Raw genomic sequence first — 19939 nt, 5'->3', positions numbered from 1 at the left:
GAGAAGAACCTGGTGCCCTTTGGTCCACAGTCCCGTGTCCTCCCCGAATGCAGAAATGCATCAAAGCCCCGGGCAGAAATGCCGGCCAGGTCACCCTCCTGCCTCCGCGGCCCCACGCAGCCACCTCCCCTGGGGGCCGCACGTCTCACTGCCACTCCCCAGAGGAGAGGCTTTTGCACTGCGGACTTTGCAGTGTTATTACGATGCACACTTGGAAGGGAGAGGGAGGAAAGAGGGAAAAAAAAATGTTTTCACTGTGATAAGTGTCAACTCTGCCTGCGTAGAAAAGAGGCTGTTGTTTTGCAAAATGGAACATTATCCAAATATGCACGAGAAATACATTGAAGCAAGAAGATTTCTCAGATCAGAAGTTGTTTGACTGCCCCGGGGGTGGGGGGAGAATCAGAGTGAAAGTTGTCTCTGGATGTTTCATCCTACCACACAAGGGCCGGTTGAAACCTCAGCAGCCCTCAGAACCTCCTAGGGGCCTGGCCGGTGCCCTTTCCTCCCCCCCACCCACCCGGGGAAGGGCCTGGAAGCTCCCAGTCTCCCCGATAACTTCTAAGAACAGGAAGTCACCTTCCAAGCAGAGATACTTTGGGTCTGAAGGCAGAGGGTGGGACGTGGTGACTTCAGAGAGTCAGGCTGCCTGAGGATGTGTCGGTGGCTTCTGGGACACCAGCAAGGGTAGATGACAGGTCCTCTCCTCCCTGAGTGTCTATGTGCCCATCCATGGGCAGGTGGCCCGCCTGGATGACCTCAGGGGCTAAAACCCCAGGCTTCTGGGACCAGCACACAGTGCACAGGTTGCCCTGGGGGGTAGGTTAAGGAACACCCACCTGGGGGTAGATCCGCCCAAAACCTCCCAGCAAAGAACAGTGGGAGGGTAAGAACAGACATATCATTGCCAGAGGTGGGGGGGGGGGGCCTCCGGAGGTGGTCAAAAATGGAAACTGAGTCAAATGGCCTCACTCCCACCCTACAAAGCAGGAATTGTCACCCACATTTTAGAGATGGGGAAGTTGAGGCTGAGAGAGAGAGAGAATAACTTGCCCAGCAATGAAAGGTCACGTTTGCCCCTCTCTCACCCCGGTGTCCAGCCCTCCTCTCAAATACCTCTGGACTCAGCCCACATCTCTTCATGCCCACCACCATCCCTTGTCCCAGGGGGGGATCCAAGCCACAGCCATCCCTTCCTGGAACTGCTACAGCATCCTCCTGACTGGCCTCCCTGCCTCCAGTCCTCCCCACCATCAACCAGAGATTGCCTTATAAAAATGCAACATCGTATTACCCCCACCTGAACCTTTCATGGCTCCCCCACTGCCCTTGAGGTGAAATGCAGCCTCCTTAACAGGGTATTGGAGGCTCTCCCCAGTCCCCCCCCCCGCAACCTCTGTACCCTCATCTGTCACCCCTTCCTTCCTCATACTCCAGCCCCAGCGAATTGAACCACTCTCAATTTCCCTCAAGGGACAAGTCCATGCTGTCTGGAACCCCCACTGGCCCGTAAGGTCAGGACTCGATCTACCTTCTTTACCACTGAACCCTGAGCATCCAGGGCCATCCCCGGCACACAGTAGGCATACGAGAACTATTTGCCGGGCCTGTGATTGGACGGATGAACGTGATTGGACGTGAGTGAGAGAATGAATGATGAGGCCAGAGTAAGCTCTCCTTCTCCGTATATCCAAATGTATAAAACGCACAGGCGAGTCCATCAATAAGGCAAGCACTCGCTCCTCGAAGCCTGTCCTTGGCTGGGAGTCGGGTGATGGATTTCTGGAGGTGATGCATGGGAGCGTGAGAAGGGCGGAGTGGACGCATGGAAGAATAGAATATAGATTTCTATAGATTAATCATTTGTCATCCTGCTGCTTGGCACGCTCACGCACACACACCCCTTCCCTCCCGGGCCTCCCTCCTCCCCTGAGAAAGCACAACTCATACTGCCCTTGGACCATGCAACAGGGGTGCACACACACACACACACACACACACACACACACGTCTTTCATTGCCTTTACTGTTCTCACCTCATTCCCAAGTGCCCCTGCGTCTTCGTCACGGAGTCCCTCATGTCTGGGGTCAGCAGCATCCCTCACCCCTGGCTCTGTGGGGGGACCCCAGACTCTGCCTCTTGGAGCCTCCCCCAAGGGCAGCTCTCCCAGGTCCTGAGTTTCTCCTCCCCAGGGCCCCTCACTCCCCAGTGAGTCCAGCATAATGCCCCGTATTGTTGTGTCCGGTCCCCCACCTCACAGGTAAGGGGCAGAGGGGAAAGCTGAGCAGGCTGGGGCCAAGCCCTTTGGGTTCCCCCGCTTGCCCTGCCCAACCACGTGTAGATGATCTCATGCGTGCCCCACAAAGCCACTTCCTGTCTTACGCAGAGTTGCTGAGGAGGTAATTGAAAAGGAACAGACTCTCTTTCATCCCAGCTGAAGGGCAAAGAGCCCCCTGCCCCAGCCTGTCCTTGGCCAGCCACTCTGCTTAGTGCTGGGAAGATAAGGGCCAAAGGAACACCTCTTCCCCTCAGCATCCCAGAGGCGCTGCACCAGCCCTCTCAGAGGTCCCGTCTGCCTTCCCTGGCACCCCAGGAGCCCCAAAGCCCCACCTCGCCTCTCAGGGCCACACCCTCTACTCCAACACCTCCCAGAGACACTCCCAAATGCCTCCTGTGGTCCCAGACCAGAGTCTTCATGCATCCTTCCTAACTATAGAGCCACGACAACACACACACACACACGCGCGCACACACGCTTCCTGTCTCCAGACCCACCCACCATGTGCGTGCTCTGTGCTCCCTGAAGCCTGTGGGATAATCGTGGGGCTCCTTCTGCCTCGGTAGCACCTGAGGACTCTCAGCGTGCTCTGGTCACTCTCCAAGGCCCTCCTAACCCATTGGTCCCCCACACTTCCCCTCCTGGTCGTCTACACAAACGCTGAGCAATTACCTTGTACCACCAGGAACACAGCCTTTGGCCTCCCTCCAAGTCCCCATCCTGACTTCTGGTTATTGGAAACTAAACCCTCCCCAAAGCCTAGGGACCTAGGGGCCCAGTCCCTTGTCCACTCCCAGTGAAGGCTACCCCTTCATTGCACCGATCACAGCCCAATGAAAATGTCACTCATTATTTATTCACGTACTCCCTCGTTTGTTTACTAAGCAAACACTTATTACTGGTTGCTCTGAGCTACGTCCCAAAGGATGGGCAGTACCCCAGGGAGCTGGCCATCCATGGAGACCCAGACACGGAAGCACCAAATCCAAGGGCAGAGAGATACCTCAAAGTAGGAGCAGGACAGTGCTGGCTACAAGTCAACAGGCGGTGCCCTCTGCCCAGATCCAAGGACCCCATGGAGACTTAAGAAGAAGAGCTTGCCACAAGACCACTTGGCCATGCCCCTGCCTCCAAGCATGGCTGATCTCAAACCGGCCAGGCAAGGGGAGGACAACCTCCCAACTCTTAAGCAGTCCCAGAGATGCATCAGAAAGAACCAGCCCTTCCTGACCGTGTCCATCCATTCCCATTTCTATGCTACATACCACTGCCAAGCCAACTTCTCAACTTTCCAAAGGACTGGATGAAAACCTAGAGCGCCTGTGCGCGCATGCGCGCCCACACACCCATAGAGGGCGCCATAGAGGCTCGAAGAGCTTGTTTCCTCCCGGGAGTCCCTGACCATCTGCCAGGGGGGGTTCTGGGGCATCAGACCTCGGGGACCCTGAGCTCTGCGGACAACCCCCCCCCCCCCCCCCGCCAGAAGGGCCGGGCTGGGCTGCGCTGCAAGGGGCTTCTTGTGCCCCGGCAGCTGGACTCAGTTTCCCCCCCTGGATAGCCCTTCCGTGCCAAAATGTCTGTGGGTGCTGAGACCCGGAGGGGCACGTGGAAGCACACTGTGTTGCCTTTGATCTCAGCCACACTCAAGTTGCTCCGACACCCAGCTGCCTCTCTCTGCCCATGTCCCTTTGAAGTCGCTAAGTAAAAATGGCTGTAGATTACAGCGCTTTGAGCTGCCTGGGGCAGGACCTTCTCAGGCTGCCCTCCCTTTGCCATTAGCCTGTTTGCTCTGTCCGGTGTGTGTGGGGGGGGGGGGGGGGGGGGGGGGGCAAAGACCCTGCTCCAGACTGGCCAACCCCAGGGCTCCTCCCGATCGAAAGTCCTGGGCATTCGTGCGGGACTGACCCAGCATCTCTGTTTACCACGATCCCAGAGACGGCTCTGCAGTGACTTTACTGGCTCTGCAAGCACTGAGCGGGGCATCCCTGGGGATGCCACCGAGGCCCCAGGTGCCCCTAGGAACAGCTTGGTGTGAACTCTTTGTAGTGTTGGAGACGGGTCCCACACCACCTCCATCTGAGAATCTAAACTCCGCCCCCCGCCCCCCCCCCCCCCCCATGATGGTCCACTCAGCACCGCACTGAGCGGGAAGAGGGCCAGCATCTCAGTTCCCTGCTAATGCAGTGCTGATTTCCTGCCTGCAAATTGCCTCTCCCTCCACCCTCTTCCAGGTTCGGTCTTCCCTCCTGCTGTTCCCTCTCCATTCTCTCTGCCGGCTCCACCACCCTTCCCGGGCACTCAAACCTCCCAGGGCTGCCTCCATCGCTGGCGGCCAGAGAGAGCTTTTCAAAGCACAGGTCACGTCACCCCACTGCTGTAAACCCCTCGGTGGATTCCCATTGTTCTTGCACTGAAGATTAAATCCCTTAACTTCTTGACACGCAAGGCCCTGCACATGCCAGCCCCAAGCCACCCCCCACCCCAGCCTCATCTCAAGGGCCTATTTCCTGTCTCACTACTGTTCCTCCCCCCGCCCCCCTGGGGCGGGCCTGGCCTGAGCCCACCCTCCCCTCCTCTCCTCTGTCCCAGGAATTTATTCTGCAGGCTCCGCTCACGTGTTGCACCCCCTGGAAAGTCTTCTCCAGCCCCACCATCTGAGCAGGGTTCTCCAAGCCTACGTTCTTAGAATTGCTCTTTTCTTTCCTACACTTGCCTTGGTGGTAATTAACCACTGATCTGTGTGCCTCTGTGATTGGGATCCACTCCACCACGAAGTTCCATGAGAATAAAGACTTCACGCATGCTGGGGCGTCCGGGTGGCTCCGTCCATTGAGCGTCCGACTTCGGCTCGGGTCATGATCTCGCGGTTCCTGGGTTCGAGCCCCGCGGCGGGCTCTGTGCTGACAGCTCAGAGCCTGGAGCCTGCTTCGAATTCTGTGTCTCCCTCTCTCTCTCTCTCTCTCTCTCCCCCTTCTCCACTCGTGCTTGCTCGCTCTCTCTGCCTGTCTCTCAAAATTAAACATTAGGAAAAAAAAGACTGTGCGATCTTATTCAAAGTCATCACCAAGGCCTAACACCAATGTCTTCATCAACATGGGCACACGATGCCTGTTTACTGAGTGAATGAATGAACGAATGATTTGACTTTGAGGGAGCTAGCCGCCCTCAGCCAGGCCATCGCAAGGCTCAGATCCTGGCATTTTAGCAGACGAAACGTGAGTTTGGCTCCTAGGGAAAGAAATAAGCGACAGGCCCTTCCTGTCAGCCCCCACTGGATTGCTCAGGGCGATGTCATCGACTGCTGGGTGCACGGATGTGGGTTTGGGTCATGACTCCAGCCTTTCCTGGGAAACCCACACTTTATGCAAACGAAACACAGGAATTGCAAAAGGGCCTGAGCTGGTAACCCCAGAACTTCACAGACCAGCCCTCCTCCTGGTGACACTCAGCTTAAACCAACCACCTTCTGGTTTAGAACCCAGGCCAGAGAAATACACCAGGAAAATTCTGGAAGCCACCAGAGATGTTGTGATGCTAGAAGGGGCCAGAACCTGGAAATCTTGACCCTTGACTTCACTCTCCCAGAGTGTGACCCGGGCTGTCTTCTTGCCCCCTCGTTCCTATCCTCGTTCCTGTCCCCAAGCCGGGCCTCAGAGGCTGCTTCATCCTGCAGGGCCCAGCATGAGGCCTTTGGCTATTGCCCCACCTCCTTGACGGACAGCGGTGGCCTCTGTCTTTACCCTCTTACCCACACCCCCACCCCACCCCATCAAGCCCTGGGTTTTGCTCTGGAGCAACCACACTCTTCGGTTCTGCTAGAAATTAAGATGCACCTTTCCTGGTTAGTCATCCCTGCGTCACTAAAACCAGGAAAGAACCTGCTTCTTGTCTCCCAACCCTCTCCTCCCAAAGCCTTTTCAAAGGAAGGGGGAGGAAGCGCACAGTGACACCCCCTTGCTGCTCCAGGCGTTTTAATGAATTCCAGCCTTCAGGGAGAAGGACGGCTGTGTTAACGGTGCCGGTGAAAAATGAGGGGAGGAACAGTAAAGCAAATTTCTTTTTATTGACTTTTAGTGAGCTATTTAATCCAAACAGCTCATTATCTGCAATATAAATATACTATATAATGGATTTTGCAATAAGAACAATTAGTTTTGCAATTAGCATGAGAATAAGTTCTCCCCAACTGCAGAGAAGGCAAGGCCCAGACTTTGGGGGCGGGGGGAGAAGTGTTGGGGGGGAAGAAAGTGCCTTCCAGAGGGAGAGGGCAGGACCACCCTCGCCACCCGTCCACCTCCCAGCGCGGCCCCAGGCGCCCAGGGAGGGACACTGCCGGTAGACAGGAGAACAGAACCACGCTGGTAGTTGTTGCAAGCACAAGCTTTCCGCAGATCTGGGCTCGAGGCTCAGCTCCATCACCTGTCAGCTGTGCAACCTCGGGCAAGTCGCCGAAACTCTCTGAGACTCGGCTCCCTCACCTGAGAGAACGAGCACCATTCTGCGACCTCTTCGTGGAGTTGTCACGAGGACAAGGGGAGGGGGCGCACCCGTCCCCGGCAGAGTATGTCCTCAAGGAACACCTGGAGGGTGCTGAGCTGGGACCTCTTTGTATCTCCTTGGCTCACCTCCAGGAAGGAACAATCGTGCCTGCCTTGCTCACCACTGAATCCCAGTACCTGGCCAGTATACGGTGGGCACTTAAGAAATATTTGTTAATAAATATTACAAAGCAGATGAGACCCAGGGGCTGCTTGGACCAGTGCCTGGTACACAGTAGGCGCTTGCTAGGCGTGCCTTGGACAGATGCTGCTCAGTAAATGAGACCCCATGGCTGGGTCCTTCCTGCCACAGGGCAACAGGCTTGTCCCTGGCGGCCCTGCAGATAAGCATTGTAGCAGAAAAGAGCATCCCCTGAAGGCCCCGATTCTTGACTCGCCCCACCCAGCTCGCTCTCTCTCTCTCTCTCTCTCTCTCTTTCTCTGCAGTCTCCTTGGCTAACTACTCAAGAGTCAGGACCCCCCACTTAGGTCCCCTCCTGTCTGTAACCCCAGAGCCTTCCTGGACATCTCTCGAGTTGAGCCCTTGTCCCTCCCCTGCCCTGAACTGGAATGTTTTGCACACTGGTGCCCAAAGGCAATGGGGAGGTGCTCACGTTGTGGTCCAAAGCCAAAGAGAACAGGCTTGGGGCTTCCCAAATGTCCCAAACAAAGTATGGTGGGTTAAGGCACAGACCCCCAGCCACACGGCCTGAGTTCGTATCCAGGAACTTCATTTTCTGACTCTCTGACACTGACCAAGCCCCTAACCCCACCTGCCTCATCTGTACAATGGGAACAAAAATGTATTACTTACGGCCCAGAGTTTGGGGAGCAGCACGCGAGAAATCCACGGGAGGCATGAGTGCCGGCCACACAGTAAGACCTCAACGAACATTAACTACCATCCTTTATCACTGTCCTGCTGTGCATTATAACCACGACCCCACACGGACCGCACTCTTGGGACCCGACTCAGCCACCATCTGGCCTCTTAGGAGGCAGCTTCGCCGAAGGTATTTTTCATCTTGGCCAGTCCCAACCGGACAGCAGGCTCACCTTGGGATTCTCCACACATGTGATACCACCCAAGCTCCGTGAGGTAGGCTTCGGTATCGCCCAGGTGAGGAAACCGAGGCTCGGGGAGGTGGGGAGGCTTTGTCCGACCGTCTGGTGCACGTAGGGGAAACTGAGGCCCGCAGAGTTCACCACATGCGGGCCCTGTCCTGACTTCGTTTTACTCCCTGCCTTGTCCCAGAGCCTCACAGCCAAACATCAGCGACAGTAAACGCTTCCAAGCTTCCACCTTGCTCCAGGGTCGCACCGTTGGCAGGTGGTGGACCCAGGACTCAACCCCAGACCCTCCTCGGTTCCGGTCTCTCCCCCAGGCACTAAATGAAGAAATGAACAAAGGCAGGGAGAGAAGAGTCCTTTTATCCCTCCCACTTGAGTCTCCAGATGGTCCAATCGGGGCCCTGCCGGGTAACGGCCCCAGTGGCTTGAGCAGGAGCGGCATGGAGCGAAGGGGATGGTGTCCCAGGGTCCCGAGCCCCCGGGTCCCCCGAGGCAGCCCCAGGGACACACAGTCTGGGCTTGCAGAAGACTCATGACTTTGGGCCGCGGCTCAGTGACCTTCAGACCCCCACCGTGGCTGCCTGAGGGTCGCAGGTGAAACATTTGGCACACACGGTTACTAGGCAGAAAAACTCGAGGAGCCCCAGAGGCTGATGGGAGTATCTCCGGACATAACAGCCCAGGACCCGGGGCTTTGGAGGCGCAACAGCGTGAGGTCAAGTCCCAGTCCTGCCATTCACTTGCTCCAAGACCTCAGGCTAGTCACGTCTTCTTTCTGAGCCTCAACTTCCTCGTCTATAAAGTGGAGACAATGATAACACCCTGCCTCCCAGGGCTGGAGCGAGATAAAGCATAGAAAGTGCCAGATGGATCCTGGCACCCATCAAATGGAGACTCTTACTGCCATGAGCGCCCTGCTGTAAATGTGAGGCTCTGTGACAAGGCACAGAGTAAAATGAAGTCAAGACAGGGGCCGTGTACGGCGACCTCCGCAGGCCTCAGTTTCCCCACCAGCACCAGACAGTCAGGGCAGAGGTTTCCGGTGCCCGTCCTCCTCTCCCTGCCCTTGCCCTCGCTCTCCCGGACTGCAGCCACTTCTCGTCGCCACCTGCTTCCACATCCCAGCCGGGCCCCGTGGCCTTTCCACAGGAGAGCAGAACCGAGTGCTGTTAGTCACGGTGTGGAGAGGAGCAATCCATCCGGGAGGCCAGTGGGACACAGGAGAGGTCATCTCCATTACAAACTGGCTATGATTAAGCCATTACTTACCGTAATGGGATCCTTTCAGTGGGAGGTGATGCCTGCCACAGCCGATAACGCCTGCCACGGCCACCGCAGCCGGCAGGCTGCAATAACGCAGCTCTCCCCTCTGTGACAGGTTCAAGCTCTCACGCTCATCGAAAAGTCCATTTTCCAGCACAACTGGGTACACTTCCCCGTGACAAATGCCTGTTCGCCTTTAATCTGTTACAAGCCGAAGAGGCCCAAAGGAAGCACTCCATCACGGGGAAGAATGTTTTTATAAGCGTGCTCTTCGAGGGCCCCTGAATGAGAGGGGCAGTGCATGGGCAGGCCATCCGCACACTTACAGCGGCTCACGGGGTCCAGAGCCAAATTTAGGGGGAGGGGGTGTAGCGTGTGGGTCTGGGGCAGGGGGGGGTTCACTTTGTTTCACAAGCCTCTGTGTGTCTCTGCTTGGGAAGGGCGTGGGGGTGTCCTTGGGAGGACTCCTGTCCTTTGTGTGTGTGTGTGTGTGTGTGTGTGTGTATGTGTGTGTTTGTGTCTGGGCATGTGTGAGTGCAAATGTGCGTCCACGAGCGAGAGTGGGAGACGGCATAATATCTACAATGTGTGACGAAAGAGAAGTGTCTGGAGGTGTGTGTTCAGAGGCACGTGTGGGGATACCCAGAGCTTCCACAAGTGGGCAGGGGCGTGCAACAGTAGCTCCTTGCAGGGGTGTGCCTGGTAAGGACATGGGTGTGTGTGTGTGTGTGTGTGTGTGTGTGTGTGTGCTGAGGGGCGAGCCTGGGTGTGAAGGCCGGCTGTGTGCATGTGCCTGCACAGAAGCCCACACAAGGGCCTGGGCATGGGTGGGTATGTCTGGGTAAAGACCTCTGCGTGTACCTGCCTGAATTCTCGTGCCCATGATGGAGAGCGTATGCGTGTGTGGCCCGTGCGTGTGAGCATTCACGTGTATACCCGGAGGGACAGAGTGGGGTTTAACAGCATAACCAGCTCTCCCAGGCCTCCTGGGAGGAGGGATGGGGGTGTCGAGCACAGGCCCCTGGGTCCTCATCGTTGAGGTGTTGTCCCAACACCTGGGAGCTGCCTGGGAGGTTGAGGATTCGCACTGAGCCCGGGGCTTGGGGACGGGAGTAGAGGGGGCTTCCGAGGCCAGAGTTGCCCTCCCCCAGCCTAGATCTTGCATGTAGAGTCAGAGCCTCAGAGGGGTGCTCGGGATGGGGACTAAGAGCCCAGATCTGTGGCAAGAGCCACGTCTGTCGGAGGATGGCCATGGGGTTGGGGGAGCAGCCCAGGCAGGTCGCTAGCGATGCCGAAGCCACCCACGCAGCCTGGACCCAGGAGGAGGAGGAGCCGGACCGGAGGGAGCACGCACGGTGGAGAAGAGTGTCAGCCTCGCCCCATGCCCACCCCTGTACCCGCCATTTCACCACCCTTAGTACCGATACCTCTTTGCCCCAGCCCCTAGTAGGCAGCAGGCCCGGGGACACCTGCTTACACTTAGAATCCACCCGCACGTTCCAAACCACCTTTCCTGAGGACCGACTCGGAACCCGCCCCTCCCGCAAGCATGCGATGTGCAGTATTTACAGTGAGCCTGAGCGTGATTATCACAAATAGCTACTCTGCATCGGGGATGGGCATGGGCTTCACGCACATGCTCGCAATTATCAATAGCAGTTAATAGTGAGAACAATGGCTCGTTGAACCCCTGATGTGAACGTCCCATGTGTCACCGACAACAACAGGGAGACCTCACTGAGGAAGGTGAGGGTCAGGGCGGGCAGCCAAGGGCCGCCAGTCCCACCACCACCAAGCAGCGGACCGGACACCGCACGGTGATCTGCCTCCAAGGAGCCTCCTCGAGGGAGGTTTCCAGCACAGACATCCCCCTGCTCCCGCCTCTCGCCCTGGAGCCTCACATGTGCCTGTTCGCCGAGTGGCGGAGACTGTGCTGAATTCATGAGACAATCAGACGGGTGGAGACGGCTCAAGTCCCCCACTCCGACAGAAAGCAGTAGAAAAGTGCCAAGGAAAACCTCCTGGCCATAAGCTGGTCCACAACGGGTAGCAGCACTAAAGTGTTTCCCACCCAAGGTCACACAGCTGGGAATATCAGAGCCAGGATGCGGGCCACTCCCCCAGAGATCCCGGGCTGGGGACCGGTGCGGACTTGTCCTTCTCATTCCAAAGAGGACGTGCTGGAGAACGTAGGGTTGTGTCCTCTGCTGGATGTTTACTGTTTAAAGAGATGTGTGCAAACGGAGCGGTCAGGACGAACCCAGGTTAGGCTGAGGATGGAGAGGTGGTGCAGGCATGATGGGGGCTTTGACCTTGAGGATGTCCCTTGGGACCTTGAGGGCTTGGGGCTGGGGAGGGGGCACAAACTGTGGGCTGGTGAATGTGAGGAGACCGAAAGGCAGGAACTTTCAGAGAGAAGAACAAACTCAGACGTACGGGACGCTAGTCACAGGCCAGGCTCAGTGCTAGGCTCTTACGCCGACGCCCCCGCGGAACCACCCCGCTCTAGAACCCAGAATATAAAATGTCCATCTGACAAGGAGGGTGCTGAAGCCCAAGAGCCAAAGCAATTTGCCCAAGATAGCACATCCAGGGGGAAACAGGATATGAGGTCAGATCTGGCGGGTTCTTTCCCCCCACATCAAACCAGGGCAACCATGAACCCCATTTCTGAGCCCTCTGGGCAGACCTGTGGGTCCCGAGCACCGTCACCCTCTGTGTCCTCCGCACGCAATTCCACTGTGAGCACCAGTCACCATTCTGAGACACCAAAGCTGGAGCCTGGCATCTCCCTGCCCCGGGAGCCAGCGGCCTGGGCCTCCATTCTCTGTCCCGTCCTCCTTCCCAAAAAGCAGGTCTGAGACCCTCTCTCTTGTCTTTGAAGAAGTTATTTGCTCCCTCCGGTCCCCTCCAGGGCCTCTCCTCCACCAGCCTGGGTGACCATTTCTCCCACAGCATGTGGCCCAGGCTGGGGCGGAACAAATTCTCTCTCTCTCTCTCTCTCTCTCTCTCTCTCTCTCTCTCTCTTGCGCGCTCTCGTCTTACCGCTAGTGGGTTTCTGCTCCATCCAGTACATTCCACGGGAGTTAAATAATCCAGCACTGATCATCTGGGGCTGCTTCCTGAGAAATGGCCCCTTCTCCAGATCACGACCCTGTCTCCGGTAAACCCTCCCCAGGGGGCACTTAGCTCACCTCTGAAGGAGGAAGTGACTGGCCTGGTAAACAGATAAGATAAACTCCGATTTATCCTCCAGGCCGCAAACCAAATGTCACCCCCTCAGGGAAGCCTTCTCAGAGCCATCCCCAGATTCTCATCACACCATCCTCCTGTCCCTCAAGTAACACAACAGAGTTTTCAACCAAAGCCTAACTGGCGGAATGCCACCTTGGGTACGTGTCTCCCCTCCGAGGCTGTGTGCTCTTCGAAGGGAGCACTGCATCCAGAAAGCCCCAGCACTCAGCACAGACCTCTGCACACAACAGGGAGGCAATAAATACTTGCTGAATGAATGAATGAATGAATGAATGCGTGTGTGCTCCGGGCAGAGTTGGGGCTCCCCTCTCGGGGCTCCCGCTGTCCCCTGGACACAGCTCTTCGCTGCTCCATCATGCTGAGCCACTGGCCTTTCTGTCACTGTCTCAAACCCACAGCCCAAGAGTCAAATCTGGCCCAGGAATAGATTGAAAGTAAGTGATTTTATATAAAAAGAAAAAATCAATAGGGGCACCTGGCTGGTTCGGTCAGTTAAGCATCCCGACTCTTGATTTCAGCTCAGGTCACTATCTCCCCGTTCCTGGGTTCGAGTCTCACATCCTGCTCTGTGCTGGCAGCACGGGGCCTGCTTGGGAGTCTCTCTCTCTCTCTCTCTCTCTCTCTCTCTCTCTCTCCCTCTCTCTCTCTCTCTGCCCCTCCCCCACTTGCTCTCTCTCAAAATAAATAAAAAATAAACTAAAAATTAGATTGAAAAATGAATATATTAATTCTCTTGAAGAAGAGGAAGATCTGGCAAATGCCAAGCCACCTTCCCACCTGGCAACTCAGTGGAGCTGAGTGACAGCTGTCACCCTTTAGACGGGTCCCAAGGCTCCAGATGGCCAACGCCCCTCAGCGCCCTGTCCTTCTTACCCCAGACCTGCTTCCCACATTTCTGCTCCTGCCCAGACACTGTGGGCATTTGGGTTTGTGACCTCCTGCTCTGTTCCCGTCAGCCTGCCCCTGCTAGACTCTAGTTCTCTAAGGTCAGAACACACCCCGCACGGGGGGCTGGCACAGCGTGGAGGAACAGCAAGTGTTGGCCGAAGAGGTGAATATAAGCCAGAGCAGAAGGAAGCGGCAGCAGGTGGTGAGACGAAGTGGAGCAAACCTGGGTGTCAGGAGAAGAGAAAGGCTTCTCTGAAAGGATGCGAGCAGCGGATTATATGCTTTATAGGGATTAGTTAAGAAAAGATAATTGAGTGTACCAAACACTTTGTATTTTGTCTCATTAGCTGCTGTGGCGCTTGCCATGCTTCACGTTGGGGGTGGTGAGGAGGTTAATCTCATTGAACTGGTTTAATAAATAGAAATTCCATTTTTGAATATCTCCCAAGGATGGAAATCCTGTGTGCCGCGTCCTGGCTCCTACTGCCAGGGGCTCTACTGCCACCTGGTGGTGATGAGTACATATTGCAGGAAGAGTATTCTAAAAGGAAAATCCTGCCAGAAGCAGCGCGGACATTTTCAAATACTGGGACGCCCCCTCCCAGGCAGAAAAAATCTCGACAAAGGGAAGGAACAAAGTAGGGCATGCACGACTGGTTTAAAAGGGAAATTAAATGCGTGTACTTCAGGGGGGCCTGGCTGGCTCAGTCGGTTAAGCGTCCGACTTCGGCTCAGGTCATGATCTCGCAGTTCACGAGTTCGAGCCCTGCATCGGGCTCTGTGCTGACAGCTCAGAGCCTGGGGCCTGCTTCAGATTCTGTGTCTCCCCCTCTATGCCCCTCCCCTGCTCATGCTCAGTCTCTCTCTATATCTCAATAATGAATAAATGTTAAACAAAATTTTTTTAAAAAAATGAATGTACTTCAAATTACAATTACTGAGTCTTGGAGGTGCCTGAGTGGGCTAAAGTGAACCCCAACCCTCTGGGAGCTCTTAACCATAATCAAGACAGACATTAATAACTAATTCTAGGCAAACTGAGGCCCAAGTTCAGAACTGTCAAGTCCTCTGAGTGTGGGCACTACAGCTCAGCGTGAACGAGCCACGAGAGCTGGCAATATAGACCCGACATCAAGCGAGGTGTTTTACCTATTTTTCTCCAATCTCTTTTTTATTATTAAGTTTTGAATTTTAATTCCAGTATAGTGAACATAGAGTGTTACATTAGTTTCACATGTACGATAATTCAACAAGTCTAGATCGAACGCTAATAGGATTCAACAACTGTATACATTATTTCTCCAGTAAACCTTTACCAAAAATCTTTTGGAATAAGCCTTATTAGTATCCCGTTCTGCGGATGAAGAACCTGGGCTCAAAGAGATGAAGTCACATGCCCACCGTCAAAGAGCTGGTGCATGAAAGAGAACGGATTCAGACCTCAGTCAGACCCGGTCTGACTCTGAGTCAGACCTGATTCCAGACGGCTATTTCGTTGTAGTCTCCTACGTGCTCTAGACCCAAAGTGGCCCCTTTGCAATTCCAGGGCCTACCTGAAATAAGCATGTCCCCTCCCAGTAACCCTCAGCAGGTGTCTGGAAGGACTAGATAAACACAAAGAAGTGTTAGCACTGCCCGCCTCATGCCTCAGTGCTCCCCCCAACCCAGCCTCCCCTCAACCCTCCAGCTGTTCTCTGTGGCCCTGCCTGTCCTGTCCCGAGCCTGGAGCCCCGGCTTCTGCCACCACCAGGCCAAGTCCACAACCCGTCTGGGCAGCGTGGAGCCTTGTTTGCTGATTGGCAAGTTCGCAATACAGGCCTGTGCGCCTCAGAGAAAAATACAAAACCATAATTGTCCCCAGATTGGCTTGTGTTCTTTGTGGAAAGAAACAATACACAGCCTTTGTGTTAAAAAAAAAAAAAAAAATTACTGAAACAAAAAATTTCCAGTTCACACTCTTTTGAATTGAGAGAAATAAGTAAACACTATTTCCCAAATCTGTGTTCACTGGGAAGCCTCCTTTTATTATATTTATGCAAAAACATGAGCCAAATCTCATCCTACGCCACTATAAAACACATTCGATAATAAAATGCAAACGCTGTTTGCAAAGAATTACAGAGGATCAAGTTCTGGCCTATTGTGAGGAGTAGTTTAAAATTAAGAGTTTTAAGCTTCGTGTATCCCAATTTTATTTTGCAATAATCCATGCCTTTAACTTACCCTGTTTGTATTTGCTCCGAATAATGTAGCCAAAAATCCACTGAACACTGATTGTGAAAAGGGTAACTCATTATCTGCTTTCGCCCAGAAATAACAGAGGAAGAGAGGAAGGTGTTTGCTTGTGTTCCCACAATTCTTTGGAAGTATTTGCTTTCAGACATTTTGTAATATTGCGAGGTGTGCGTATTTCTGCATGGGAGCTTTGCAATTTTAAAAAGATACCAAAAGGAGCAGACAGGAGGCCAAGGAGGTTTGCACCTGTAGCCAGGGTCACGGTGGTGCCTGATCTGCACGCCCACCTGGGGAATTCTGGGACGTTGCCCCCCTCACTGCTCTCCTGGGAGAATTTACATAAAGCGCCAGCGGAGAGGATTTGGGGTGCTTGCTAGAGGGATTTCATGCACCAGACCCCACGGCCATGAAAGAAGTATGGAGAGCTGATGCTCAGTGTGGAAGAGAACGTTCTGGGGAGGATGGCAGTTGCAGGAAAGCCACCCTACGCCAAAGGAGTCGATGAGTAGACGGCTTACTGTGACAGTGATCAGCCAGCAGCCTCTCCAGGGTTGCGGGGGAGGGGGAGGGGGGGGAGGAAGGGGAGGGCAGGGAGGGCTTGGTCACCCGGCAGGAGAGAATGGACAGTCCCAGCATGGCAGGATGGCGTCCAGCTCCTGCACCTGCTGACTGGCCCCCAGGGACAGGGTCCCCAGCAGCCCACAGAAATCCCCTGGGAACTACAGACCACAGAGGTCTCGCGCTCTCCCTCCCGGGGTCCTCGAAACCAATGAAGGGCAAGGAGATGTGCCCAGGAAAGGGTGGACAAGGTCCAGGAACCTGTGTGATGGGAGCCTGGCCCGTCTGGGATTTGCATTCACAGCCTGCCTCCCACCCCCGCATCGCTGCCCCATTCCTTCTCTTCCACCGGCCCCCGCCCTCTCTTTCTTCTTCCTTCATCCATCTTGCTCGCCATTCCTCTTCCCATTACTGCCAACAGTCACATTAAAACTCTCTGACCTTTATGTAGCATTTTTTTTTGCTCTTTCAGAGCACTTTTCTTTACACGAATGCTTCTTAAACTGGGGTGCACACACCCTCGGGGCTCCTGTCCACGGGCCAGGGAGTTTACAGAGTGACGAACACGGCCCATCTCGCCGGCATTAAAATTACCCAGCGGTAAGTAACTGAAAACACTCCTTGTGTTAGAAGAAACAACGCGGGCATATTATGGGGCGGCATGCAAAGTGCACCTAAAGTGCCTCGTCCTCGGTGCCCAGTGCAGTCAGGACAGGTTTGCCAGTTCCCAGGCGTCTGGGCCCAGTAGGGCCCAGAGTCAGGGCTCGGGAGTCAACCAATGGTCAGCGAGAGGCAGGATTCAAATCCAGGTCGGGCTGATTCCCACACCCACCTCCTTCCCACACAGCCATACTACCTGGGCTTGTGAGGGGAGCCCCATCCTAGAGTCAGGAGGCCCGCGCCGCAGCCCAGCTGCTCCAAAAGGAGCTAGGTGACCAGGCAGGTGTCTTCCCTGCCTGGTCCTAGTACAGCAGGGTCACTGGAGCACCGGGGATGCTAGAGTCAGAGTTCTGGGTTCCAATCCCAGTGTTTCCGTTCTCTGGACGTGTGGTCCCGGAGTGTTATTTCACATGCTCGAGCCTCAGTTTCCTCTTCTGCGAGTAAGCAGGCAATCTGGGCCCGGCGCACAGGGTTGCCGTGAGGTCACTAAATGAGCTGATTCAGGCAAGGCGCTCAGGAGACGGCCCGGCACAGAGGCGCCCTCAGCGCAGGTGCGATATGACCGTGCACAGGTGAGGGTGAAGAGGGTCGAGTGGCAACCCCAAGGACCCCCGCCCTGAGGGAGGGTGCCTGACTGGCAGGTGGGTGGGAGCCACACAGTCTACCCCTTTTCCTAACTCCTGCTGTCAGACTTAAGAGCTGCCCCTGGTCTGTTCACAGCAGGTGGCAAAGTGGGTGTCATTAGCCACTGGCCCGTCTTTCTGGGGCCCAGGGTTTGGGTGGGAAAAGCTGTTATGAGAAATTGCCAGGGCCCCTGGCGTGCCTTTGCTGGCCTCCATTCAACAAGTAATCCCTGAGCATCTCTCTTGGCCGGGCATTGGCCGGGGTGTGGGGGATGGCTCCACGGTGAGCAAAACCAGACTGAGTCCCTGTGCGTCTAGAAGAGAGACAATAAACCCACAATGCAACGACAGGTTCATAAGTGGTTACTTCTATGAGGGAAAATAAACCAGAGTGAAGGGATACAGTGGGAGAAGTGTATTCGATAAGGTGGCTTGGGAAGACGTCCCTGATAGACAAGGAAGTATTCCCATTGACAAATAATATTTGGCCACTCCAAGCCCCGAGCACGACTGTTTCCCTGGCTGGGGGCACCACTGGCGTGGCAGTCGCCCAAGTGACCCGGCAGCCTGTGAGGAAGACGAGGAGGAGTTGAACATGGCTGAAGGAGACACCCTGACATCAGTGGAGTATCAGATTTTTGGAAAGGTGCTAGAGGTGTTTTTCTGCAAGTAAACTCAGGTTGAGGATAAGAAGCCAAGATTGGTAGGGTGGGTCCAGGGGATGGACAGGGGCCCAGCGCAAGGACAACTGCACGGTGCAGCGTGACTCCAAGGTGCATCCTATGCAGGCGTGGTTTGAGAAGAAGTCCCGAGTCACGCAGACAGAGCAAACCGCAGGAACGAGACATCATCTTTAAGCTGATCGCTCCCTTTCCAAATTAAGATATAATGGCTTGTTCACATTTCCCAAGATAAACTCAACAATTTTGTTTTTTTACTGTTATTGACAGAAAACCATTTTGTGCTCAACATGAGAATTACCAGTAAGTCAGGGTGCCTGGGTGGCTCAGTTGGTTAAGCGTCCAACTTCGGCTCAGGTCATGATCTCGCGATTCGTGAGTTCGAGCCCCATGTCCGGCTCTGGGCTGACAGCTCAGAGCCCGGAGCCTGCTTCGGATTCTGTGTCTCCTTCTCTCTCCGCCCCTCCCCTGCTCGCTCTCCTTCTCTCTCAAAAACAAACAAACATTTAAAAATGAAGAAAGAACCATCAGTAAGTCATTTTAGAATCAGGCATTTGAATGTGACTACATAGTACATGTATCGAAGAATTATAACTGCGCACAATTCTAATCAATACAAACACATTAGGACCTTTAAGTGACATTTGTAACATTGTAATATCATAAACAATACTTATTAGAAAATAAAGAAGTGAGTTTAGAGGATTATCTAAAGAGCGTTCCCAGTAGACGAAACAGCAAGGGCAAAAAGCCGTAAGAATGGAACAAGCTAAGGGCTCTGGCTTTTATTCTCAGTGTGAGAAGGCAGATTTGTTCTTTAGAATACACGAGGTAATGGATCATGACTAGTAAATTCAAACACACTAACCCAGGAGTCCAGAGGGTTGGCCCACATTGTCCCAGGTCACTCACCATTCTAGTTTCCCCCAAGCCCACGGAGACAGACAAAAAACAATAGATTACATCGTAGCCCGGTGCATGTGAAAAGCCCTGTCTTCATTAATAGAGAGAAAAAACGAAAAAAAAAAAAAAAAAAAAAACCATGAATGAGCACAGCCTCATCCTCACACTGAACAGTTAGCTGTATTTAATGTACAGATCACAGAGGCAGGTAACTCATACGTGGTTAGTAGCAGATGGGAAAATCAAAGCAAAGTAAGTTAAAAAGAGACACAGCAACGAAGAGAACACGCCTCCTAAATCAGCCTTCCAGAACTGCTTCAGGCACCCCGGAGGGCCCTGTGAGATGCCAGGCTCAAGCTCGCCAGTATTTCTGAGGCAGGTGTGGCCCCACGAGGACAGCCACAGGTTCTCCGATGGCTCCTGGGAGCCCAGGTGATCACTATCCAGAGATGAAGGAGGTGACACGGAGCAGGTGCCACAGGTCGGCTGTCGTGCGAGGTGCCTTATCTGCGCTGTCTCCTTTAAATCCTCCCCCACCCCCCCAAATCCTGGAAGGTAGGGATTCTTATGCCCATTTTACAGATGAGAACACTGAGACCCAGAGAAGTTAAGAAATTTGCTAAAGGTGTGAAGTTTACAGTACTTTGAATCCTGGCCAATTCAGGAAATGTATAAGCTCTTGGTTGAGAGTAGGAGGTCGGAAGCCGGAACTGATAAGAGGCAGAGGGGCTGTACTGTAGAGGCATCTTTCGCCGGCATCTCACTCAGACCTCGTGACTGCTCTGTGGGACAAGAATTGTGAGTCCCACAGTCAAGCTGAGGAAAATTCAAGCTCAGGGGGCTTGATGGGCCTGCCCAAGGTCGCTGGCCAGGAGCGGAGCCCAGATTCCAGCCAGGAGTGGAGGGCTGCACGGCCCACGGCTGCTGTGCACCTGATCATGGACCTGGTGATGGGGCCAGGCTGTCCTGGGAATCACAGCACCTGA

Source organism: Prionailurus viverrinus, chromosome C1 (genome assembly GCF_022837055.1).
Source record: "Prionailurus viverrinus isolate Anna chromosome C1, UM_Priviv_1.0, whole genome shotgun sequence".
NCBI lineage: Eukaryota > Metazoa > Chordata > Mammalia > Carnivora > Felidae > Prionailurus > Prionailurus viverrinus.
This window is presented reverse-complemented; position numbering follows the sequence as displayed.